Source organism: Hemitrygon akajei, chromosome 14 (assembly GCF_048418815.1).
Source record: "Hemitrygon akajei chromosome 14, sHemAka1.3, whole genome shotgun sequence".
Classification (NCBI taxonomy): domain Eukaryota; kingdom Metazoa; phylum Chordata; class Chondrichthyes; order Myliobatiformes; family Dasyatidae; genus Hemitrygon; species Hemitrygon akajei.
Genome location: NC_133137.1, coordinates 107,843,139 through 107,869,918, shown reverse-complemented (window position 1 = coordinate 107,869,918; position 26,780 = coordinate 107,843,139). Strand labels below are relative to the sequence as shown.

General features: G+C 40.3%; 1 protein-coding gene across 3 annotated transcripts in view; it reads left to right on the top strand.

Annotated features, from left to right (window-relative positions):
- Nucleotides 1–26,780, top strand: part of shank3a (SH3 and multiple ankyrin repeat domains 3a) — a 1,154,364-nt gene that overhangs the window by 125,423 nt on the left and 1,002,161 nt on the right. The gene's annotated exons all lie outside the window — the stretch shown is intronic.

Sequence of the window (26,780 nt, the reverse complement as noted above, 5' to 3'; positions counted from 1 at the left end):
TATGCTTCTCATTTGTCAGTTTTAATCGTTGCCTATGCAATGGTCCCCAATGCAGCTCAATATTATCTGCTGCTACATTCTATTGCTTGTCTGTCAGGTTCACTGGCTGACTTTAGAAGCTACAGCATTATACAGTCATAAAATCAGAGTAACATTTAGCATGAAGTAGGTCCTTTAACCTTCCAAATCCAAGTATCAAGCAGCCATTCACACTAACCCCATTTAAAAATCTCCATGTTCCTGCCAATTCCACCTCCTGGAAACTGAAGGTCTGCTCTGGAGTTGAAGGACTGTCTATGTGTGTGGGTGGGTTCAGAAGAAAGGCTTAATTTGCTGTTCAGTTTTTTTGTGTTCTGTGTTGTTCTGCTGAGTATTATGGGCATGCCATGTTGGCGCCAGAAAGTATGATGACACTTGTGGGATGCCCCCAGCTCAACCCTAGGTGTATTGGCTGTTAATGGAAACACGGTATTTCACTGTATGTTAACATATATGTGTAATAAATAAATTCGAATCCAAATGTCATCTCCACACAGACAACATTGGAGGTCAGGATTGAACTAGGAACTGGAGTTGGCAGTCTGTTTTAGTGTGTTTCGATAAGGGATGAGGTGAGTAGGAGGAAATGATAAGCAAATGAATAATAGTCCCTGATTCCTACTCAACAGCTTTTCTGCCAATAATGCATTCAGGAGCCAGTTTTGATCTGTGCACTAAACCCCTTTCAGAAGAGGAAACTTTTCATCAGAGCGAGATCTTTCAGGAGTGAAATCAGCGAACAGATTTTTCTTCATTCGAAGTGTGAGAATGAGATTTTTTTATTCCCAACAGGCTTTAGGTGCTGAGAGCCAATTTTCTAATAGAGGTATGAGTAGTGTTCAGTGTGCTAAAGTTGGTGTAGAATAAAGACAGGTTAATGGAGTTAAGGTATAGTTCAGTATTTGATCTACTTAACTGTCCATCTGAAAATAGTCAGATTCTTTCAGAATCTTTAAAGCTTCCATCAGGACACCTCGAGTTCTACCTTTTTAATAAAAAGCCAAATCTGACTTCCTTTTTTCTTTCTCCTCTTACCTGTTACCAAGTATTCTCTGGACCTCTTTGGTTTTCTGTTCCGGTAATTATAAAATGATTCATGGAATATTGGAATAATTATAGCACGACCAAAAACTGGAGATATTCTCCAGCAGGTCATCACCCACTTCAATGCTACATTAAAGAACATGTTCCTTCTTTGATTTTGAAGGATTTTTAACCAGAGAAAATATGATGAGCACCAGTGTTGTTGCTGATCTGCAAAGAGATGGGATGTGAAGGGGGTGGGGGGTGATTGTTAATTAAGAAGCAGAGAAGTTACAGATCACAGTGAAGATCATTGACAATGGATTGAGGAACATAAGAACAATTACACCTTTGTAACTGACAAGAGGATCAAAGGACATTTGATTGGCAGAGAATAAGTTATAGGGAAAAGGATGAACAGGATTGCTCTGTTGGGATTTGGCATGGACTATGCTTCTGTGGTCTCTCCCTTCCTGTCATGCATGAACTGAACTATATTATGCTCATGTGGTCCTTAAACACAATTGACCATTTTAATAACAACACACACAAAATGCTGGTAGAACACAGCAGGCTAGGCAGCATCTATAGGGAGAAGCGATGTCGACGTTTCGGGCCGAGGTTTCGGTCCGAGGTCTCAGCCCGAAACGTCGACATCGCTTCTCCCTATAGATGCTGCCTAGCCTGCTGTGTTCTACCAGCATTTTGTGTGTGTTGTTGTTTGAATTTCCAGCATCTGCAGATTTCCTCGTGTTTGCTCTGAACATTTTAATCATGTTTTCAGGTTCTAATGTGTTTCTGGCCCATGAAGAATCATGAAAGGTAACAGGAATGAGATGGAAAATTAATGAATAAAGACTTCTGAAAATTACTTTGAAAGAAGTGATGTACTCAAGAAGAAACACTGATTATTGATCATTGTCAGGGTTAGATCACAGACCCTGTGTAATTCTTGATGGTATTACAATTTAGTGCATGATTCAAGGAATTCTGTGTTTGTTCAGAGACTGGCATATATACTGGAAAAGAGTCTATTTATCAGAATTTACATGGAAGTGTAATAATTGCAATGTTTGTAACAGTTTGCTACAGATACACTGGGAACATTGCGATTAGTCAGGAATTCATAGGAGTGAATATTTGACACTTCAAAGACTTCTCAAATTTTATTCTATCCTCAAAGAAGACTAGAGTTCGTCCCACACCAACATATTTGATTCGGTCTTGCATGAACTCCAACATGAAGTAGAGAAGCCCATATACCAATGAAAAATAAAAATGTCATAGGAACAGATAGCATCCCTATGAAATCTTTAAACTTGACAAAGAATTTTTATCATAAATCTACAATTCATTCTCATCGTAAAAGAAAGAGCATTTACCAGTGGAGTTTAGAGGTGGTACAGTCATGATCATCTTCAAGAAAGGAGGAAGTCCAGCTGTGGTAACTACAGAGGAATCTCCCTGCTCTCTCTTATAGCAAAAGTCATCACTAGGAGCCTCCTCAGCCAACAGCTCTCAGTGGCCTAAGAACTGTACAGCAAATCACAAATCCATTGGAGCCAGTATCCTACTGCAAGGCTATGTCTGGTGGTTCATTGCTCGAAATACTTGCGTGGAAACAATGTCACTGGCAAGTGTGCATAACTAACCAGTCACAGGAAGATCCATCCCAATTATTATTTTGTTTTCCCTTGGCTTTAGAAAATCTATTGAAAAGTCAGGCATCCTATTTTCATCAGTTTTCTTGTCCAGCACGATTTTTCTTTCATAAAATCATGTTCACTAGCAAATCATGTTTTTACCTTCAAGGTGTCCTATTGTAGTTTCTGGCAATTTTTTGACAATTGATGGACATGTCATGCCAAATGTTTTACATTTCTTTGTCTTTTGTCCCTTCCTATGGCTTTTATGCATTGAGTTCTAACATTCACTGTCTTTAATCCAAGAAGGTTTATTACAAAGCCTCAGGATTTCTATAAAACCACTATCAACTCTTCTTCTTTGTCTATAGTCACATCTTTTAGAACCCAGGGATGTGGAACTTCAGATCCAATGGATTCATTGGCTTTTATTCCTCACCCCCCCTTGCCAATTTCTCCTCTTTACAAATATTGATTATTTTGAGTTCTTCACTCTCCTACATTTTACATTTATCTTCTTCTGTACAAACTGATTTTAAATATTCATTTACTGTCAAAAATATTTCCTTAATTCTCCCTTTTCAACCTCCAACGAATACACCTTTACCTTAACTTCATTCTTTTTTTTCATTATTAAAGAATTGCTTGCAATCCTTTTTTATATTTCTTGCTAGTTTAGTTATACATCCTGCTTTCTTCTTCAGTGTGGTTAAACTTTGACATCAAAAGTTATCCTAAATTTCAGGCTTGCTCTAAGGCAGAATTGTAAGTCTCTTTTAAAATCTTTAAAAGCTTGGTGTTGAACATCTTTTCTAATACCTTTTTAACATAATTTTCCAATATTTTGGTGAGATTGTTGCCTTCATAAAAAAGTACATTAATACTCGATGTGAATATGTTGCATTTTTGAGGTTTCCCCAGTTGTGTGTGAATATTTATAGAAGGTCTTTAAAAATATGTGAGCATTTGCAGAGGACCAGCAGGAGTGTCATTGCTTCAATTTTCTACATGAAAGAGTGTCATTATTTGCAGCATATCCCTGTGAATATGTTAGTATTTGCAGGATGTCCCTTTGAGTATATCTGGAGTTACCTGGACCAATGCCAGTAACATAGAAACATAGAAAACATACAGCACAATACAGGCCCTTCGGCCCACAAAGCTGTGCCGAGCATGTCCCTACCTTAGAACTACCTAGGCTTTACCCATAGCCCTCTATTTTTCTAAGCTCCATGTAGCCATCCAGGGGTCCCTTAAAAGACCCTATCATTAACGTCTCCACCACCACCACCGGCACCGGCAGCCCATTCCACGCACTCACCACTCTCTGCATTAAAAACTTACCCCTGACATCTCCTCTGTACCTACTTCCAAGCACCTTAAAACTACGCCTTCTCGTGCTAGTTATTTCAGGACTGGAAAAAAGCCTCTGACTATCCACACGATCTATGCCTCTCATAATCTTGTACACCTCTGTCAGGTCACCGCTCATCCTCCATCGCTCCAAGGTGAAAAGGGTGGGTTCACTCAACCTATTCCCATAAGCCATGCTCCCCAATCCAGGCAACAGCCTTGTAAAACTCCTCTGCATCCTTTCTATGGTTTCCACGTTCTTCCTGTAGTGAGATGACCAGAATTGAGCACAGTACTCCAAGTGGGGTCTGACCAGGGTCCTATATAGCTGCAACATTTACTCTCTAATCTTAAACTCATTCCCACGATTGATGAAAGCCAATGCACCGTATGCCTTCTTAACCACAGAGTCAACCTGTGTAGCAACTTTGAGTGTCCTATGGACTCGGATCCAAAGATCCCTCAGATCCTCCACACTGCCAAGAGTCTTACCATTAATGCTATATTCTGCCATCATATTTAACCTACCAAAATGAACCACTTCACACTTATCTGGTTGAACTCCATCTGCCACTTCTCAGCACAGTTTTGCATCCTATCAATGTCCTGTTGTAACCTCTGACAGCCTCCACACTATCCACAACACCTCCAACCTTTGTTTCATCAGCAAATTTTCTAACCCATCCTCCACTTCTTCATCCAGGTCATTTATAAAAATCACAAAGAGTAAGGGTCTCAGAACAGATCCCTGAGGCACACCACTAGTCACCGGCTTCCATGCAGAATATGACCCGTCTACAACCACTCTTTGCCTTCTGTGGGCAAGCCAGTTCTGGATCCACAAAGCAATGTCCCCTTGGATCCCATGCCTCCTTACTTTCTCAATAAGCCTTGCATGGGGTACTTTATTAAATGCCTTGCTAAAATCCATATACACTACAGCAATGCGGGGAATTCCCTGGAAAACATTGGTATTTGTAAAATATGCCTGAGAGCATCTCATTGTCTAAATGTGGTGTAAATAATTTAAACTTTGTACTGAACATAGAACAGTACTGCACAGGAACAAACCTTCAGTGCAAGATATTCTGCAGAAATAATTAAACCAATGATAACATAATTTTTCTACCTGCTCATGGTCCAGATCCCTCCATTCTCTGCATATTCATTGCTTGTAATGAAAAACTGTAAGTGTATTAATGCTCAAATTTATGCAAAACAAGTCCAGAGTACTCTGGGGTGCTGCTGATAGAACAATCAGCTTAGATCCACAAATGAATTTATGGAAAAAGGCAAGTTAAGTTTATTGACATACGCACATGTATGTACAGGTGCAATGAAAAACTTACTTGCAGCAGCATTACAAGCATATAACTTCACATAAACAGCATTCTCAAGAAAAAAAGTTACATATACATTATACGTACATTTACAAGAAAAATACATTAGAACACAAAAAGGCCACTTCAGTGCAAAGTGGCTAAAGCATTCATAGAATTGTTAAATTGTAATAATTGCATTTTTAATTGGTTGATTAAATGGAAGCAGCAGTTCTGGGTGAGCATCATTTAGGCAAAAGTTTGGAACAGTATAACCACAATAAAGTGCTGCAAAAGTATGTAGAATATTTGGTGACAGTAAATTCTAAAAGACTGTAAAAGTATAAAGACTTATTCTGAACAAAGAGATGATTCTGAGGGTCATTATTTAAGGAACTGTTTGGTGACAAGTTATTGGAGGACCAGCCTTCTGGGATCAGTTGATATTCACTCTGATAGTCCAATATTTGAGTCCAATGATGGATCTCATGAAAACATCAAGGAATTCAAAATCAGACACGTAGACATGGACATGGATATTTTGATTATTTTTCTTTCCCTGAAGGTATCATGGTAGATTTCCAAATGAACTGCCTTGTTTTAGAAAGGAAGAAATTCTGAATGTTCATTTTATCTCCCTTCTGAAGTTGATGTGATTCTCCTAAATAAGTCCAATAACCCGTAACTCATTGCTAGTGTTGTTCTGCTGTTGTTAATCCAGAAACCCCACAATATTATTTAGAAAACTTTCCTCCAGTGTCCTCTATTACTGTCTGCTTTTCTCAATGGATGTTAGACAATACTTCAACATGGCATTCGGGAAACTTCCTCTGTATGTGTGCTTTTGGGTGTATCTCCTCTGCCATTAATCCAAGTTCTTCACACTTTCAGTAAGAAACTACTATCCCTGCACCCTGGCCTAGAATGACAGTAAATCAGAGACGCAGTTCACCTTGATGCTATTTGTGTAAGTCACATAAAAAGTGAGAATTGAATGTAGAATAATATTCACAGAAGAGTTTGTATAGCACTGCACTGAAATTGACGTGGCTCTACGATGTGTTACATGCTCCAGTAATTCCCAGCACATAATCAATCTCGTGCAGTCTTTGCAATTAGTCCTTAAAAGAATACCTTATGGTCTAATACACAGCAAATCATCAACACTTGTCCAGCTAAGGGGGAATGATTGTACTGGAAAGATGACTGGTGTTTAGAGGCTGTTTTACTGGGGTCAGGATAAGCTGGAGAAATATACTGCATGTCCTTTAGGCAACAAATGACAGAAACCCTCTCAAGGCCACAAGTAGGCAAGACTCTATAAAGACGTAGTTTAGAAATGCTTACACTTTGGAGAAGCCTATGAAGCAGCCAAATACCCGAGTCTTGTCTGTCTGCTACTGTGGGCAGAGTGTCCTTGGGTATTTTGAGAATGGAGTTTGATAAGGCACCCGGGCGCAGGCAGACTGTGAGGTGTGGTAGTCAGAGCATGACTGACCACAACAGAAAACACTAGTGCAGTTAATTACTTATGCAACACTGCCAGCAAATATTGGATCTATTTGTGTGCATTTCTATGCATGTTGGCACCAATTAAATTACGCTGTCAAACATTTAGAAGTTGGCTTGGTGCAAGTCAGTGCTATTGACATTTGCCCAGCATCAGCTGCATACCTCATGATGTCCTTGGGTCATGCGGCACTCGTTTGCTCAGCTGCTGGCAGAAATTGGAGATTTTGGGGAAAGCTTTCTTTACTAACTCATAAAAAGTCAGGAACATACAAGGTTCAAGCAATGCCACATGAAAGTTATGTACACAGCATATCTCGGGCTCATTTTCAATAAGCAACAATATACTGGGTGATCTGGGTGCAGTAACTGATCCTTGATCAGTGGCTACGGCTTAAGGCACTTCTGGCAATGGAGTCCACTGAGTCAGTCCTTTATACAGTATATGAGTTCCCAGACGTATTCTTTTTCAATGGTAAGGAAGGCAAATGTTAGCATTCATTTTAAAAGGACTAGAATATAAAAACAAGGATATAATACTGAAGCTTAATAAGGCATTGCTCAGGTCACACTCAGAGTATTGTGACCTTATCTAAGAAAGAATATGCTGGCATTGGAGAGGGTCCAGAGGAGGTTCATGAGAATGATCCTGGGAATGAAAGGGTTATCATACAAGGAACATTTGCTGGCTCTTTGCCTGTACTTCCTGGAGCTTAGAATAACAAGGGCGAATCTCACTGAAACCTATCAAATATTTGAAAAGCCTGGATAGAGCGGATATGGAGAGAATTGTTTCCTATAATGGGGATTCTAAAACCAGAGGGCATAGCCTCAAAGTAGAGGCATGTCCCTTTAGAACAAAGGCAGGTGAATCTGTGGAATTCATTCTCACAGGCAGTTGTAGAGGTCAAGTCATTGAGTATATTTAAAGCGGAGAGTGATAGATTCTCAATGAATAAGGCCATCAAAGGTTGTCAAAGGGTAATATATCAACCATGATGGAACGGTGCAGTAGACTCGATGGCTGAATGGCCTAATTCTGCTCTTATGTCTGATAATCTCATGATCTGAAGTCAGGAAGTATCTACAGAGGGTTCAGGCCAGGTCCCTTCATCATGATTGGAAAGCAAGGGAGAAGAAGCCAGAATAAGAAGGGGAGGAGAAATGGTTCAAACTGGCAGGTGATGATCAAGACCAAGTGAGAGGAAAGGTGGGTAGGTGTGAGAGGGGGTATGAAGTAAGAATTTGGGAAGTGAAAGGAGGAAGAGGCAAAAGGCTAAAGAAGAAGGAATCTAATAGGAGTGGACCATGGAAGAAAGGGAAGGAGAGGAGAACCAGAGGGAGATGAGAGGCAAGTGAAGAGAAGAGAAGGGGTAAACTGAAAGAGGAATGGAAAAGAGACAAGGAGGAAGTTGGGAGAAATTACCGGAAGTTCGAGAAATTGATGTTCATTCCATCAGGTTAGAGGTTTCCCAGATGGACCATGATATATTGCTCTCCCAATCGGAATTTTCCCGCATTGTGGACTGCGGACACAGAGGGAGCCATGAATAGACATGTCAGAATGGGAGGGAAGTTGAATTGAAATAGGAAGCGACAAGGGATCCATAGAACCATAGAGCCATAGAACACTACAGCACAGTACAGGCCCTTCTGTCCTCCATGTTGTGCTGACCAATATAATCCTTAAAAAAAGTACTAAACCCACACTACCCCATAACCTTCCATTTTTCTTTCATCCATATGCCTGTCCAAGAGGCTCTTAAATACCCCTAATGTTTTAGCTTCCACCACCATCCCTGGCAAGTCATTCCAGGCACTCACAACCCTCTGTGTAAAAAACTTACCCCTGATATCTCCCCTAAACTTCCCTCCCTTAATTTTGTACATATGCCCTCTGGTATTTGCTATTGGTGCCCTGGGAAACAGGTACTGACTATCCACCCTATCTATGCCTCTCATAATCTTGTAGACCTCTATCAAGTCCCCTCTCATTCTTCTACACTCCAAAGAGAAAAGTCCCAGCTCTGCTAACCTTGCTTCATATGACTTGTTCTCCAATCCAGGCACCATCCTGGTAAACCTCCTCTGCATCCTCTCCATTGCTTCCACATCCTTCCTATAATCAGGTGACCAGAATTGAACACAATACTCTAAGTGCGGTCACACCAGAGATTTGTAGAATTGCAACATGACCTCTCTACTCTTGAACTCAATCCCCCTGTTAATGAAGCCTTGCATCCCATAGGCCTTCTTAATTACCCTATCAACCTGTGCAGTGACCTTGAGGGATGTATGGATTTGAACCTCAAGGTCCCTTTGTTCATCCACACTCTTAAGTAATTGACCATTAATCCTGTACTCAGTCTTCTGGTTTGTCCTTCCAAAATGCATTACCTCACACTTATCCGGATTGAACTCCATCTGCCATTTTTCTGCCCAACTCTGCAGCCTGTCTATATTCTCTTGTAACCGTCGACCACCTACAACTCCATCCACAACTCCTCCGATCTTCATGTCATCCGCAAACTTACTCACCCATCCTTCCGCCTCTACATCCAGGTCATTTATAAAAATCACAAATAGCAGGGGTCCCAGGACAGATCACTGCGGCACTCCACTAGTCACCAGCCTCCAGGCAGAATACTTTCCTTCCACAACTACCCTCTGCTTTCTTCCTTTAAGCCAATTTTTTATCCAAACAGCCAAGGTTCCACTTATCACATGCCTCATGACTTTCTGGATGAGTCTCTCATGAGGGACCTTGTCAAATGCTTTGCTAAAGTCCATGTAGACCATATCCACTGCCCTACCCTCATCAATTTCTTTTGTTACCTCTTCAAAAAACTCAATCAGGCTTGTGAGGCACAATCTTCCCTTCACAAAGCCATGTTGACTATCCATGAGTAGACTGTACTTCTCCAAATGCTCATAGATCCTATCCTTAAGAATCCTTTCCAGTAGTTTGCATACCATTGATGTAAGACTTACTGGTCTATAGTTCCCAGGTTTCTCCCTATTACTTTTTTTAAACAAGGGAATGACATTTGCCATTCTCCAGTCCTCTGGCACTTCCCCTGCAGCCAAAGACGATTCAAAGATCATGGCCAATGCTCCTGCGATCTCTTCTCTCAATTCCCACAACAACCTGAGGTGTATCATATCCGGCCCTGGGGATTTATCAATCTTAATGTTTTTTAAAAGATCCAGCACTTCTTCTTCCTTAATCTCCACATTGTCCAGCACACAGGCCCGCTCTACTTCGACCTCATTCTGATCAAGATCCTTTTCACTTGTAAATACTGAAGCAAAGTATTCATTTAGGATCTCCCCAGCCTCCTCCGCCTCCAGGGACATGTTGCCCTCTTTATCCTTTAACGGTCCCACCTTCGTTCTCGTCATCCTCCTATTCTTCACATACACATAGAATGCCTTGGGGTTCTCCTTAATCCTACATACCAAGGCCTTCTCATGCCCCCTTTGAGCTCTCCTAAGTTTCTCATTCCCCCTTCGAGATCTCCTAAGATCCTGCCTTTTATGGTGGTCAGAAAGAAGTTGCTCAACAAAGTGGTCCCACAATCTGTGTTGGGTTTCACCATTTCAGAAGAGGCAGCAACAGACCAACAGATCATCTCGAAAGACTCACAGGTGAAGTGTCACCTCACGTGAAATGACTCTTCACTGCCCTGAATGGTGGTGAAGGATGATGTGAATGGGCAAGTGGGCACTTGTCACACTTGCAGGGATGAGTGCGAGAAGGGACATCAGTAGCGAGGGATGAATTAACAAAGAAATCAGATAGATTGTGATTCCTACAGTAAGTGGCGAGTTGAGGGGTGGGGGAGCAAAGATATACTTAGTGGTAGGAGCACATTGGAGATGGTGGAAGTTACATAAAAAATGATATGCTAGATATGGAAGATCGTGGGTGGTAGGTAAGGACAAAGGGAACCCTATCCTTTTTATGAGGGTAGGAGGATGGGTTGGGGCAGATGAATTGGAAAAGTATAATAAAATAATCCATTGGAACTTCTTAAAAGAGAAGGGAAATAATAATAGAATTGGCAGAGTCATAAGACCATAATACATAGGAGCAGAAGTAAGCCATTCGGCCTGTCAAGTCAGCTCCGCCATTCAATCATGGGCTAATCCAATTTTTCCAACCATCCCCACTCCCTTTCCTTCTCCCCATATGCTTTGATGCCCTGGCTAATCAAGAACCCATCCATCTCTGCCTTAAATGCACCCAATGACTTGGTCTCCACAGCTGCTCATGGCAACAAATTCTACAGATTTACCATGTCTGACTAAAGTAATTTCTCTACACCTCTGTTCTAAATGGATGTCCTTCAATCCTGAAGTCATTCCCTCTTCTCCTAGACTCCTCTACCATGGGAAATAACTTTGGCATATCTAATCTGTTTAGGCCTTTTAACATTAGGAATGCTTTTATGAGATCCCCCCTCATTCTCCTGAACTCCAGGGAATACAGCTCAAGAGCTGCCAGATGCTCTTCATATGGTAACCCTTTCATTCCAGGAATCATTCTTGTGAATCTTCTCTGAACACTCTCCTATGTCACTATATCCTTTCTAAAATAAGGAGCCCAAATCTGCACACAACACTCCAAGTGTGGTCTCATGAGTGTCTCATAGAGCCTCAACATCACATCCCTGCTCTTATATTCTATACCTCTAGAAATGAATGTCAACATTGCATTCGCCTTCTTCACCACCGACTCAACCTGAAGGTTAACCTTTAGGGTATCCTGCACAAGGGCTCCCAAGTCACTTTGCATCTCTGCATTTTGAATTCTCTCCCCATCTAAATAATAGTCTGCCCATTTATTTCTTCCACTGAAGTGCATGGCTATACACTTTCCAACATTGTATTCATTTGCCACTTCTTTGCCCATTCCCCTAAACTATCCAAGTATCTCTGCAGGCTCTCTGTTTCCTCAACACTACCCACTCCTCCACCTATCTTTGTATCATCAGCAAATTTAGCCACAAATCCATTAATCCCATAATCCAAATAATTGACATACATCGTAAAAAGCAGCAGTCCCAACACCGAGCCCTGTGGACTGGACTGGTAACGGGCAGCCAGCCAGAATAGAATCCCTCAATTCCCACTCTCTGTTTTCTGCTGATCAGCCAATGATCCACTCATGCTAGTAACTTCCCTGTAATTCCATGGGCTCTTACCTTGCTAAGCAGCCTCATGTGTGGCACCTTGTCAAAGGCCTTCTGAAAATCCAAGTACACCACATCTACTGCATCTCCTTTGTCTACCTTGCTTGTAATTCCCTCAAAGGATTGCAGTAGGTTAGTCAGACAGGATTTTCCTTTCAAGAAACCATGCTTGCTTTGGCCTATCTTGTCATGTGCCCCTAGTTGCTCCGTAATCTCATCCCTACAATCGATTTCAACAACATCACAACCACTGATGTCAGGGTAACAGGTCTATAGTTTCCTTTCTACTGCCTCCCACCCTTCTTTAATAGTGGAGTAACATTTGCAATTTTCCAGTCATCTGGTACAATGCCAGAATCTATTGATTCTTGAAAGATCATTGTTAATGCCTCTGCTATCTGTCCAGCTACTTCCTTCAGAACCCAAGGGTGCATTCTATCAGGTCCAGGAGATTTTTCCACCCTCAGACCATTAAGCTTCCTGAGCACCTTCTCAGTCGTAATTTTCACTGCACATACTTCACTTCCCTGACACTCTTGAATGTCCAGTATACTGCAGATATCTTCCACTGTGAAGACTGATGCAAAATACACATTCAGTTCCGCTGCCATCTCTGCGTCTCTCATTATAATATCTCCAGCGTCATTTTCTATTGGTCCTATATCTACCCTCGACTCTCTTTTACCCTTTATATACATAGAAAAACTTTTAGTATCTTCTTTGATATTAGTTACAAGCTTCCTTTCATAATTCATCTTTTCCTTCCTGATGAGCTTCTTATTTTCCTTCTGCAAGTTTTTAAAAGCTTCCCAATTCTATATCTTCCCACTAGCTTGGGCTTCATTGTATGCCCTCTCTTTTGCTTTTACTTTAGCTCTGACTTCACTTGTCAGCCACAGTAGTGTCCTTCTTCCATTTGAAAATTTCTTCTTATTTGGAATATATCTGTCTTGCACATCCCTCAATTTTCACAAAATCTTCAGCCATTGTTGCTCTGCTGTCCTTCCTGTTAGTGTCCCTTTCCAGTCAACTTTGGCCAGTTTCCCTCTAATGTCATTGTAATTTCCTTTATTCCACTGAAATGCCAATGTATTGGAATTTAGTTTCTCCTTCTCTCCCGGAATCATGCGCCTCATGATTTTTGAGAATCAGAAACTGTAGTGTCAACATATAGAATGTTGAGAAGAAATTTTTGCACTGACTTGGTTGTAAACCTCTGTCTAAAAGTGCTGGAGTTTCAGTCATGGAGTATGTTCAAGGCAGAGATCAATAGGTTTTTAGATAACAAATGGAATCAAGGGATATGGTATCAGTACAAGGAAGTGGCATGGCTATGTCTTACTGAAATACAAAGCAAATACACGGGTGAAAGAGACCTACCTACTCTATTTCTGTGCAGGCTCATATCATCTCAGGACATCTTTTGCAGGATGACTTTTAGCCATGGTCTTATGCCTAGAATGTTCTCTGAGTAGAGGTCAAAGGTAGACTGGTGCTCAAATTCTAGCTACTGAATCATTCCATCCAGAAGCAGATGTATGTTGTGTCTTTCAATTCACTGCTCACATTGGTGAAATTACCAATGTTCTCTACCACTGGAGCAAAGATTTACTCGTGTTGATTTCGGTGAATGGATGATGGGTGCTTTGGTTCTGCAATCTGTCTGTATGTTCATTTCCTATAAGCAATGTCTTCATTCATGTGCCATAACAGTTTCCATTAATAACCTCAAACTTTTCATTAAAGCAGCAACTCAATGATTAAAAGCATGCAGACATGGTCAAGAGGTTTAATTGTTGTTCAGACTAAACATCAGAATGGGGAAGATATGTGATCTAAGTGACTTTGACAATGGAATAATTGTTGGTGCCAGGCATGGTAATTTGGGTATCTTAGAAATTGCTGATCTCCTAGTGTTTTCAGATACAACAGTCTCTGGAGCTTCTAAAGAATAGTGCAAAAAACAAAAAATATCCAGTGAGTGGCAGTTCAATGGGCGAGAGCACCTTGCTATTGAGAAAGGTCAGAGGAGAATAGCCAGACTGGTTTAAGCTAACAGAGAGTTGACAGCAACTCAAATAACCATGTGTTACATCAGTGGTGTGCAGAAGAGCATTTCTGAATACACAGCATGTTGAACCTTGAAGTGGATTGGCTACAGAAGCAAAAGGCTACACTGGATTTTACTCCTACACTTAATAAAGTGGCCACTGAGTGTAATTCATTCATTTTCATGAGTCAACACCTTCAGATATTTTAATCAACAACAGTACCCTATTCATGGAGCTTTGGGATGCTGGGGCAAGGGCCACCCTCCACTTCACTAGTTCCTCACACAAGTTCAGGTGATTACAAATGAGTGTCCAAGCAAGAAGAGATTGCACCAACTCTATTATAGAAAATGACATGTCTACTAATAATGGGATTCTGCTGCCTGAATCAATTGTGCAGCATCTTGTATGCACCAATGAGTTGAGATATCTCATGATGCTCTGAGTGCTGTAGAATCTGGTCAACATAAAACAATAGTAGTGTTAGAAGAAGAGGGGCACTGAAACCAGGAGGATGGTCCAATTTCAGGTCCAACCAAAAGACATGGAGAAGCAAATGGATGTGGAAAACGATCAAGGATCTTTCCCAGCTGACAATCAACAGGCAGATTTCCCAACTCAGCAGTGAACTGAAGTATCATCTGCCTTAAGGTGTTTATTTTATGAAGAAGCCCAAAGAGTTGTAGTCTACAGTGCAAACTGAACATCAAATTAAAGCATCAGGGATCAGCAGAAAAGTACTGAAATATTGTTTTTTTTTACCAGCTGTATAGGTCCATATAAATTGGTAGTAACAATTAGTAATAAGTCAATGAATGAATATCTATCCCTGATACTTAAAAGACATAACATAAGAACCTAAAAATAGAAGCAAGAGTAAGCTGTTTAACCCTTGTCATTGGTCTACCATCTAAAAAGATCATGACTGTTATTTCACCTTAATACCATTTCAATTCATTTTTAAGTACTAACCCCATATCCTTTGATTTTATTAACATAGAAATATCTATAAATTTTATGCTAAAAACATCTGAATGTTGATGCAGTAACACAAGTTAAAGAAAAAGAAACCTTGATTGCTGTATTCCTGGCAGACTCCATTTAGCTTCTGGACAAACAGTATCTTGTGTTCCTTAGGCCCCTCAGCTGATGAGGAAGAGAATGACCTCCTGAATCCAAGGGAGTACAGGATTCTTGAGAACTCCCCTTCTGTATGTATGACATTCATCCTATTCCTCACCAGCTTAAATAGAGGAGATGATGAAAAATTAGTGCCTTTTCATTATTGTATCTTTAGTAACTTGACTGGAGGTTGAAGTACTATGATGTGGTGAGAGTGGGGGTAGAGTAGAAGATGGGGTATTTGTAGATAAAGTAACACTATTCGTATTGAGTGCAACAACCTTGCACTCAACGTCAGTAAGATGAAAGAGCTGATTGTAGACTTCAGGAAGGGTAAGACAAAGGAACACATACCAATCCTCATAGAGAGATCAGAAGTGGAGAGAGTGAGTGGTTTCAAGTTCCTGGATGTCAAGATCTCTGAGGACCTAACCTAGTCCCCACATATTGATGTAGTTACAGTATAAAGGGAAGACAGCATCTGTACCTCATTAGGAATTTGAAGAGATTTGGTATGTCAACAAATACACTCAAAAACTTCTATAGATGTACCGTGAATTGAATTGAATTGACTTTATTACTTACAGCCTTCATGTACATGAGGAGTAAAAATCTTTACATTACATCTCCATCTAAATGTGCAATGTTCATTATAATAATTTATAATAAATATTATGTACAACAGGACAGTCAATATAACATAGAAGTACAATTGTATCAGCATGAATTAATCAGTCTGATGGCCCGGTGGAAGAAGCTGTCCCGGAGCATGTTGGTCCTGGCTTTTATGCTCATTTCTCAGATGGTAGCAGCTGGAACAGTTTGTGATTGGGGTGACTTGGGTCCCCAATATCCTTCGGTCCCTTTTCACACACCTGTCTTTGTAAATGTCCTGAATAGTGGGAAGTTCACATCTACAGTTGTACTGGGTTGTCCACACCACTCTCTGCAGAGCCCTGCATTGGAGGGAAGTACAGTTCCCATACCAGGCAGTGATGCAGCCAGTCAAGATGCTCTCAACTGTGCCCCTGTAGAAAGCTCTTAGGATTTGGGGGGGGGGGGGAATACCAAACTTCTTCAACCATCTGAGGTGAAAGAGGCGCTATTATGCTTTTTTTCACAACACAGCTGGTGTGTTCAGACCACATGAGATCCTCGGTGATATTTATGCCAAGGAACTTAAAGCTGTTCACCCTCTCAACCCCAGATCCATTGATGTCAATAGGGGTTAGCCTGTCTCCATTTCTTTTGTGGTCCACAACCAGCTTCTTTGTTTTTGCAACACTGAGGGAGAGGTTGTTTTCTTGACACCACTGTGTTAAAGTGATGACTTCTTCACTGTAGGCTGTCTCGTTATTATTTGAGATTAGGCCAGTCAGTGTAGTGTCGTCAGCAAATTTAATTAGCAGATTGCAGCTGTGAGTGGTGACACAGTCACAGGTATACAGACAGTAAAGGAGGGGGCTTAGTACACAGCCCTGAGGGGCACCTGTGTTGAGGGTCAAAGGGGCAGAGGTGAAGGAGCCCACTCTTACCATTCTGACAGGCTGCATCACTGTCTGGTATGGGGAGGCTACTGCACAGGACTGAAAGAAGTTGCAGAGGGTTGTAAATTTAGTCAGCTTCAGCTTGGGTACTAGCCTACAAAGTACCCAGGACATCTTCAAGGAGCGGTGTCTCAGAAAGGCAGTGTCCATTATTGAGGACCTCCAGCACCAGGTCATGCCCTTTTCTCACTGTTACCATCAGGTAGGAGATACAGAAGCCTGAAGGTACACACTCAGTGATTCAGGAACAGCTTCTTCCCCTCTGCCATCTGATTCCTAATTGGACATTGAACCCTTGGACACTACCTCACTTTTTAAAATATATATTATTTCTGTTTTTTGCACGATTTTTAATCTATTCAATATACATAGGCTGTAATTGATTGATTTATTTATTATTATTATATTTTTCCTCTCTTCCTATATTATGTATTGCATTGAACTGCTGCTGCTAAGTTAACAAATTTCACGACACATGACGGTGATAATAAACCTGATTCTGATTCCGAAGCTGTACAATTTGTGGTGTGTGTATGACCGCACAAGAGAATAGTTAATGGTTTGCATCTGAAAATGACATGTTTGGCAAGATCATCAAATGTCATGTAACATTGTTCGATTGATGAGGGACTCCAACTTCTAAAGGAGATATTTCCAGCATTCCTCTCTCCACAACCTCACTGTCCTCTGTGGCAGTTATAATATGTGCTGTTCCCATGTGGCTGCTTTGGCAAATGTGGCTACACAGCCAATTGTTGATCGCTGTATGTAGCTGGTGTGGTGTTTAAATGTACTATGGACATAAGATACCCTCTCGCTAATTCAAGTTTCTTTTGACCACTTTGAGATTGTTTGAGGATGATATAATATGGCTAAATGCACCAAAGGTAGGTGAAATCCAACATCTTGGCAAAGTCATTCAGTACTCCTGTGCATTGTGTTATATGTATCTGGACAGATATTAATAGACCCATGTCCTGCACTGTTGATTGCATGTATACAATTTAATCCAGCTCCCTCACACTATCATTCCCAGCACCATCTCCCACCTTTACTGTTGTTAATACTGCTTCCTCAAATTGTCACGGAGTCCATTGTTATTGATTGCTGATACCAGTCCAGTTCTCTTCTCTAGGTTATTATTACTCAACAAATCCCTCTTCCAGTGTTACTGATTCTATTTCTCAATTGATATTAATCCAGAACATTCACATTGAGATCAGACATTCTTGCTTCCCTCAGTTACTTGAGATTTCCTTATTCCATTTTTGAGAGGCAGGGATTTGCTGACCTAGTTAAAGGATGTTAACAAAGAGAATGTTGATTCTTTGCTACATTGACAGAGCATATAGCATGCAGCTCTCTTCATCTGTAGGACTTCAAGCTTTCCACGAGCCAAGGTATTAGGGGCAGCTTGCTGCTTTTGTTCAGTGTACTTGAGCCCCATGAGCTTTTAGTAGCCATGGTAACAGAGCCACACCTTAAAAGGAGTCGTGAGGCAAATGCGTTGGTGTTATTACCTCAAGAGCCTGTTTAGAATGTTTAACCCCTCATTAGTTCATGCAGTGTAATCTGTAAATCAGATAGTGCTTTCTACTCCAAATCTGAGATTGCATTGTACAGAAAGAGAGATCTGCTTTGCAAGGAATAAAAGACAATTTTGAAGTATTTACTGTGTAACATAGGTAAATACACAGCAAACCTGTGCAGAGCCAACTCCCTTAAGCAGCAATTTTTTAGACAATTTTTTCAAACCGTCTTTATCAAATGCCTTTAACAATTCACAAATGAGCTTTTCTATCCTTACCAATCTACCTTTCTTTACCCTTGAAAATATGGTCACCTCCCAAACATCTGCTCACCTTTCCTTCAATTGAATGGATGACCTCTGCTAAACTCTGAAGCACGTCTTAGCAAAGTCACCCAATGTCCTGTAAAAAGCAAGTGATAAAACAATTTGACGTCATCTTTCTCATTGTCTACAACCTTTATTTTAATGAGGTTGACCGCACAAAACTCCTTCAACACTCTCCTCTGTTAAGTCAGTATTCTGCTGCTTCCATTCATAACAGTCTGGAAGCAACCTTAGATTTACTAGAATGTTACCTGGGTTTCAGCACCTAACTTACAGAGAAAGGTTGAACAAGTTAGGTCTTTATTCTTTGGAGCATAGAAGGTTGAGGGGGGACTTGATAGAGGTATTTAAAATTATGAGGGGGATAGATAGAGTTGATGTTGATAGGCTTTTTCCATTGAGAGTAGGGGAGATTCAAACAAGAGGACATAAGTTGAGAGTTAGGGGGCAAAAATTTAGGGGTAACACGAGGGGGAATTTCTATACTCAGAGAGTGGTAACTGTGTGGAAAGAGCTTCCAATAGAAGTGGTAGAGGCAGGTTCGGTATTGTCATTTAAAGTAAAATTGGATAGGTATATGGACAGGAAAGGAATGGAAGGTTATGGCTGAGTGCAGGTCGGTGGGACAAGGTGAGAGTAAGTGTTCGGCATGGACTAGGAGGGCCGAGATGGCCTGTTTCCATGCTGTAATTGTTATATGGTTATATAAATCACCTGGAGTGGATTGAGAGACAAAATCCATAGTTATTTGGATGAATTAATTAAGAAAAGCCAGCATGAATTTTAAAAGGTTAATCGTGCAAAATCAAATTGTTTTAATTTTTTTTCATGAGGTAACAAAGGTGATTGATTCATGTGGATGATGTTGTTAACAGGATGTCAAAGGATCTTTGTTAGAATGTCATAAAATTACCTTATCAGTAAGGCTGATTCCGATGGAATAAGACAGCTAATGAGAACATAGAAACAGAGCTAGTTTTAAGATAGAAGACAGAGTTATGATCAACAGTTGTTCTTTGGGCTTTAAAAAAGAACCTTGTGATATTCCCCAAGTGTGGTACTGTAACCCCCGATTTTTTTCTTAACATCTATATTTTCATAATATCTATAACAGGGCACTTTTCAAAGTCTGTAGATACCATGAATTTTGGGTGAAACTTGAAGACAATAGTGATGGACCAAAAACCATTTTAGTCTGTCACTATCTGTCTGTCATGCCATGTTATCAAAAAAAATACACATTCTGCTGGTATCAACAGACACATGACATTTAATAATTAATAGTAAGTACTTTATTGATCCCAAGACAGAAATTCCTTCATTACAGCAGCAACATTTAAAAACATGCTTAGCAGTGTGCAGACTTTAATAATAATGTACAGAATAATAATATACACAATTAAATGTAGCAATGTGCAATAATAATGTACAAAAACATTTTCAGATGGAGGATGAAATAGTTAGATCTAAAACTAGTGTATTATGTTTGAACAAGGGAGACTACAACGGGATGAGGGAGGAGTCGGCTTATGTGGATTGGGAGCACAGGCTATTTGGTAGGATAGTTGAGGAACAGTGGAATACTTACAAAGAGATTTTTCACAGTGCTCAACAGAACTATATTTCAGTCAAAAGAAAGTAAGTGTGGGGAAAGCCAGACTTGGATAACTAAGGAAATAAAAGATAGTATCAAATTAAAACCTCCTGTGTACAAAGTTGCAAAGTGTAGTGGGAGACTGGAGGATTGGGAAAATTTTAAAAAGCAACAGAGAACAACTAAACAAGAAATAAGGAAAGATAGAGTATGAAAGTAAATTAGCACAAAATATAAAAACAGATAGCAAAAGTTTTTATAAATATATAAAGCGGAACAGGGTGGCTAAAGTCAACGTAGGTCCCTTGGAAGCTGACAAGGGGAAATTCATATTGGGTGATAAGGAAATGGCTGAGGCATTGAACGACTATTTTGTGTCAGTCTTCACGATGGAGGACACATCTAATATGCCAAAGAAGGATGTTACGGACAAAATGGGAGGTGAGGACCTCGATAAAATCACTGTCACTAAAGAGACAGTGATGTGCAAACTGGAGGGCCTGAAGGTAGGTAAGTCCCCTGGTCCTGATGGGATGCATTCCAGGGTGCTGAAGGAATTGGCGGAGGTTATAGTAGAGGCTTTGGTAATTATTTATCAAAACTCTCTAGATTCTGGGCAGGTCCTGGCGGATTGGAAGACAGCAAATGTCATGCCATTTTTTAAAAAAGGATGTAGGCAAAAGATGGACAACTATAGGCCAGTTAGCTTAACATCTGTAGTTGGGAAAAAGCTTGAAACTGTCATTAAGGAGGAAATAGAGAAACATTTAGAAAGGAGTGATTCCATTAGACAGACGCAGCATGGATTCAGAAAGGGCAGGTTCTGTTTGACAAACTTACTGGAGTTCTTTGAGGCCATAATGATTGCAGTGGATAGAGGGGAACAGGTGGATGTCGTATACTTGGATTTCCAGAAGGCGTTCGATAAGGTGCCGCACAAGAGACTTATAAATAAGATATGTATGCATGGAGTGGGAGGAAGTGTATTGGCATGGGTAGTGGATTGGTTAACCAATAGAAGGCAGAGAGTTGGTATAAATGGGTGTTTCTCTGGTTGGCAGTCAGTGGTGAGTGGGGTGCCGCGGGGGTCGGTGCTGGGCCCACAGCTGTTTACCATTTACATTGATGATTTGGAAGAGGGGACTGAGTGTAGTGTAGCAAAATTTGCTGATGACACTAAACTGAGTGGAAAAGCAAATTATACAGAGGATGTGAAGAGTCTGCAGAGGGATATGGATAGGTTAAGTGAGTGGGCCAAGGTCTGGCAGATGGAATACAACGTTGGTAAATGTGAGATCATCCACTTTGGAAGGAGTAATAGAAGAGCAGATTATTATTTAAATGGTGAAAGATTGCAGCATGCTGTTGTGCAGAGGGACTTGGGAGTGCTTGTGCATGAATCACAAAAAGTTGGCTTACAGGTACAACAGGTTATTAAGGAGACAAATGGAATGTTGGCCTTCATTGCTAGAGGGATTGAATTCAAGAGCAGGAAGGTCATGCTGCAACTATACAGGGTACTGGTGAGGCTGCACCTGGAGTATTGTGTGCAATTCTTGTCTCCATACTTGAGGAAGGATATACTGGCTTTGGAGGCAGGGCAGAGGAGGTTCACGAGGTTGATTCCAGGGTTGAAGGGGTTAACCTATGAGGAGAAATTGAGTCGCCTGAGACTATACTCTCTGGAGTTCAGAAGAATGAGAGGGAATCTTATAGAAACATACAAAATTTTGAAAGGGATAGATAAGATAGAAGTCGGAAAGTTGTTTCCATTGGTAGGTGAGACTAGAACTAGGGGACATTGCCTCAAGATTCAGGGGAGAAGATTTAGGACGGAGATGAGGAGAAACTTTTTTTTCCCAGAGATTGGTGAATCTGTAGAATTCTCTGCCCAGGGAAGCAGTTGAGGCTTCTTCACTAAATACATTTAAGAAACAGTTAGATAGGTTTTTACATAGTAAGGAAACTGAGGGTTATGGAGAAAAGGCAGGTAGATGGAGCTGAGTTTACGGACAGATCAGCCATGATCTTATCGAATGGCAGGGCAGGCTCGATGGCCTGCTCCTATTTTTTATGTTCCTAATAAAACAGTATAATAATAATGTACAAAATAATATTGTACTATGATGAATGTTCTCCTGTCGCACAGAGATGAACTGTTGTATATGCTTATTGTATTTGGTAGGAAATATTTTCTGTAACAATCCTTGTGACAGGCTCCATTGGATTTAAGAGGAGGAAGATAGTCTATGTGAGAAAACTAGCAAACTATATAAATTGGCAAAGGGTCTCGGCCTGAAACGTTGACTGTACTTCTCCCTATAGATGCTGCCTGGCCTGCTGCATTCCACCAGCATTTTGTGAGTGCTTAAAACAGATAGTAAATGCTTCAACAGGAATCTAAAAAGGAAGTAAGTGAGGCCCTTTGGGTTTTTCTCTACTGTAATGCCAATATTAACATGGAGGTAATAGCAGGACATTGGGAAAATCACAAGACAATCAAGCAATTAACATAGTCTTATTAAAAGGGAATTGTGCTTGCCCAATTTGCTAGAATCTGACAATGTGATAAGTAGGAGGCACAAAGAGAAACCAGCAGATGTTAATGTATTTGGATTTCTTAAAGATATTTGATAAAGTGTCACATAAAAGATAACAAAACAAGATAAAAGGGAATGCATTTACATGAAACAGACTGGATAGGACAAAACAGGGAGTAAGACTAAATGGGCAACTTTAACACTGGCGATCAATAATTAAGCTAATCAGCATAATCCAGCTCCGATTTCACATGCTCTAAAATAGATTTAAACCTTTGATTGTGCCTTTAATCTGGAGAACTGTATCTGCCATTGTGGCCAACCCTATTGTATTGGTTGCACTTGAAGGTGTTCTTGGTTGTGTCTATGCACTTTTTGTTCTTCCTGTTGGCTCTCTTGTCTCTTGCAAGTACTAGTTACTTCTCTTGGATTTTCTTTTAACACAGTTGAAGACTTTGTGGTTCCAATGACTGCAATGCTGCAACAACTCCCTCCAGTTGCTCAACATGATGTTCTAGTGGCTTTGGTTTTCTTGCAGATATCTTTAAAATCATTGGCCTTTTCCTGAAACTAGTTCCTCATTGAGAATATCTTGGGAATTCCACCATGAGTGTGTTGTTGCCTGAGCAGTTTCTGCATAGTCTGGATGGGTGTACAGTCCAGGATGTCAGAAATTGGAATACTATCCTGCCAGTATATATTCAGAATGTTCCTGATTGTGGTGTACAGTCCAGGTCTCACTACCACACTGTAGAAGGCACTGGCATTGTATGCACTAATTGTTTGTTACTTAATTGCACCCTGTTTGTAAATGTGAAAACATTGGGGAGCTTTCCTAATGCACAGGTTGATGCTTACATCATGTGAGAAATTGTCAAAGATATTACATCACAAGTATGTAAGTATTATAGGCTTAATAGTAGAGAGAGAAAAAGAGGCCAGTGACAGTCAGCCCCAGACATTGGTGACTGCGATCAATGTTGAGCCCAAAATCTCGGCATAGATTCTAGCATATAACTATAGAAAAGAATGTTTCATGAGGCACTAAAGGTATGTTGTTTGAGTATGTCTTTATTTCCATGTCATTAGTAATAGACTGCTGAAGTCTAGAGTGCCCTTGTTTGACCTCACTGCAGATGTTGAGTGACCATAAGGATGGACCATTACTTTGACCAGCGTCTCAAATAGCTGCATGGGAGAATGTGCAGAAGAGTTGTGAAAAACAGGCATTTTTTTTCTAGCAGTTAGACCAGCCCTTTCTGCACAAACTGATAAAGGTATTATGCTTTGTTCTCTGTATTCCTCCTGCAGCTGCCTTAAGGAGAAAAGCATGTCGATGTTTGATTGCTCTGCTCAGAAACTGTAGTACAACTCAGGGTAAAGACTTTGTATGGTGAAATGGAGTCTGTTGAGGATTACAAGTGTCAACATATTGCCAATATTGTTGAGATGGAGTTGTTGAGATAATTACTTCAGTTGCTCCTGTCACTTCTGTTCTTGTATAATATGGCAATAATGGAGTCCCTCTTGTCTTTAGGGAATACACAGGAGGAGCCTGTAGACAGGATCCAGTGGAAGGTGACTGGAAATAGAAAATACAGGATATATTTCAAATGGTAATCCTTGAGGACGATACTGATGGCATTCAAATGAACTTTGACAGGTTGGAGGAAATGGATGGACAAATGGTAGATGAAATTTATTGCATAGAAATATGTTGATAGATTTTGATTGAAAGTATAGGGAAAGATACAATTAAAAATGTACAGTTTTAATTAGTTGTAAGGAAGCAGAGGTTTGGATACATCTATCAATAAATTGTTGAAGGTGGCAAGGTGACTTTAGTGATTGTGATGAAAAGAATTGTCCTGCTCAATTCTTAAGGGATATAGATTTGTTTATAAATTGAATGAGTTTTGCAGTATGATCGTATTGAATAATGGCCCTGTTTTAAAAGACCATATGGTGTGCTCCTACACTTTGTGTTTTTACCAGCTTGTGATTCTATATCAGCACCACAGAATGAATAAGAAATGAAAGACACACAGCAGCAAGATGAATGGAAGCTGCATTACAGACAAGGCCTTTTTACCTGGAACATATGAAATTGGCTAATGAAAAGTATTCATAAACTCAGTAGTGACTCCCCATTCACCAAATGTCCCACACTTTTCTTACAGTGGCTATCACATTATCCTTTCTCCTACAATACAAAACTAAAAACCAATAGATAACGCACATTTAAAGTCAATTTTCTAAATTTAGTTGTGAGATAATGTCCAATCTCTCGTTATTGTCCATAACCCAGTAAGCCTCTTTTGCACTCTTTCCAAATCCTCCATGTCCTTCCTGGATTGCAACAAGTCCAAGTACATACTAATTAAAGTGTTATGTAGCTACAGTGTCATTTCCTGACTTTTATATTCAATACCCCAACCAATGAAAGCAAGCCTTCTTGATCACCCATTTTGCTTATATAGCCACTTTCAGGGAACTATGCACTTGGACCACAAAATGCTTCTGCACATCAATGTTGTAAGAGTCAGCCATTAACTGTATACTTTCCTCTTAGCTTTGATCTCCAAAGCTGCAACAACTCCAATTTGCCCAAATTAAATGCCATCTGCCATTTCTCAGCCAATTTTCCATCTGATCTATATCTGGCTGTATCCTTTCACAATCTTCTTCGCTATCCACAGCTTTACCAATCCTTATATCATCTACAATTTACCAAATTACCCATCTACATTTTCTTTCATGTCATTTAGCTGTATCTCAAGCAACTGAGATCCCAGAATAGATCCCTGAATAGATCCCTATAGCGTCATAGAACAATACAGCACAGAAACAGGCCCTTTGGCCCATCTAGTCCATGTCAAACCATTAATCTGCCTAGTCCCAGTGACTTGCACCTGGACCATAGCCCTCCATACCCCTTCCATCCATGTACTATACAAATTTCTCTTCAATGTTGAAATCAACTGTACATTCACCACTTGTGCTGGCAGCTTGCTTCGTATTCCTACCACCCTCTGAGTGAAGATGTTCCCCCTCATGTTTCCTTAAACATTTTACCTTTCACCCTTAACCCATGATTTCTAGGTCTAGTCTCACCAAACATCAGTGGAAAAAGCTTTCGTGCATTTACTCTTTCTATCCCCCGTCATTGTGTGTATTTATTTATTAAAATACAGTGCAGAATCGGCCCTTCAAGTCATGCTGCCCAGCAATCCCAGATTTAACCCTAGCCTAATCATGGGACAATATAGAATGGCCAATTAACCTACCAACCAGTATGTTTTTGGACTGTGGGAGGAAACCAGATCACCTGGAGGAAACCCATGAAGTCACAGAGAGAATGTACAAACTCCTTACAGATAACAGCAGGAATTGAACCCTGGTCTCTGAAACTGTAAATCATTGTGTTGTAACCACTATCAAATCTCCCCTCAATCCTCTACATTCTAGGGAATGAAGTCCTAACCTACTCAACCTTTCCCTATAACTCAGGTCCTCAAGCTCAAGCAACAACCTTGTAAATTTTCTCTGTGCTCTTTCAGTCTTGGTTATCACTCTGATCTTTCTTCTAGGTAGGTGACTAAAACTGGATACAACACTCCACATTAGGCCTCACCAATGTCTTATATAATTACAACATAACATCCAAGCTCCTGCACTCAGTACATTGATTATGCCAAAAGCTTTCTTTATGACCTTGGTACGGACCCTAGCCTGGTGACTCTATACAACCAAGTGACCATGGATCCCATGAATCTTACTAAATAACTTTGTAGTGTTCTCGTGCAGTGTGTTGAAACTCTGACTAAACATCAAGTTAAACCAGAGCCAATGAAGACAGAGTCGCAGTAAGATTAACCGTTTACTGTTCACTCTTCCACATTAACGTATAGTGAAAACTGTTGATAAAATAATACAAAACATATACAGTGTCTGTTTCTTTCTTGACACATTTGCATCATAAATATTTGT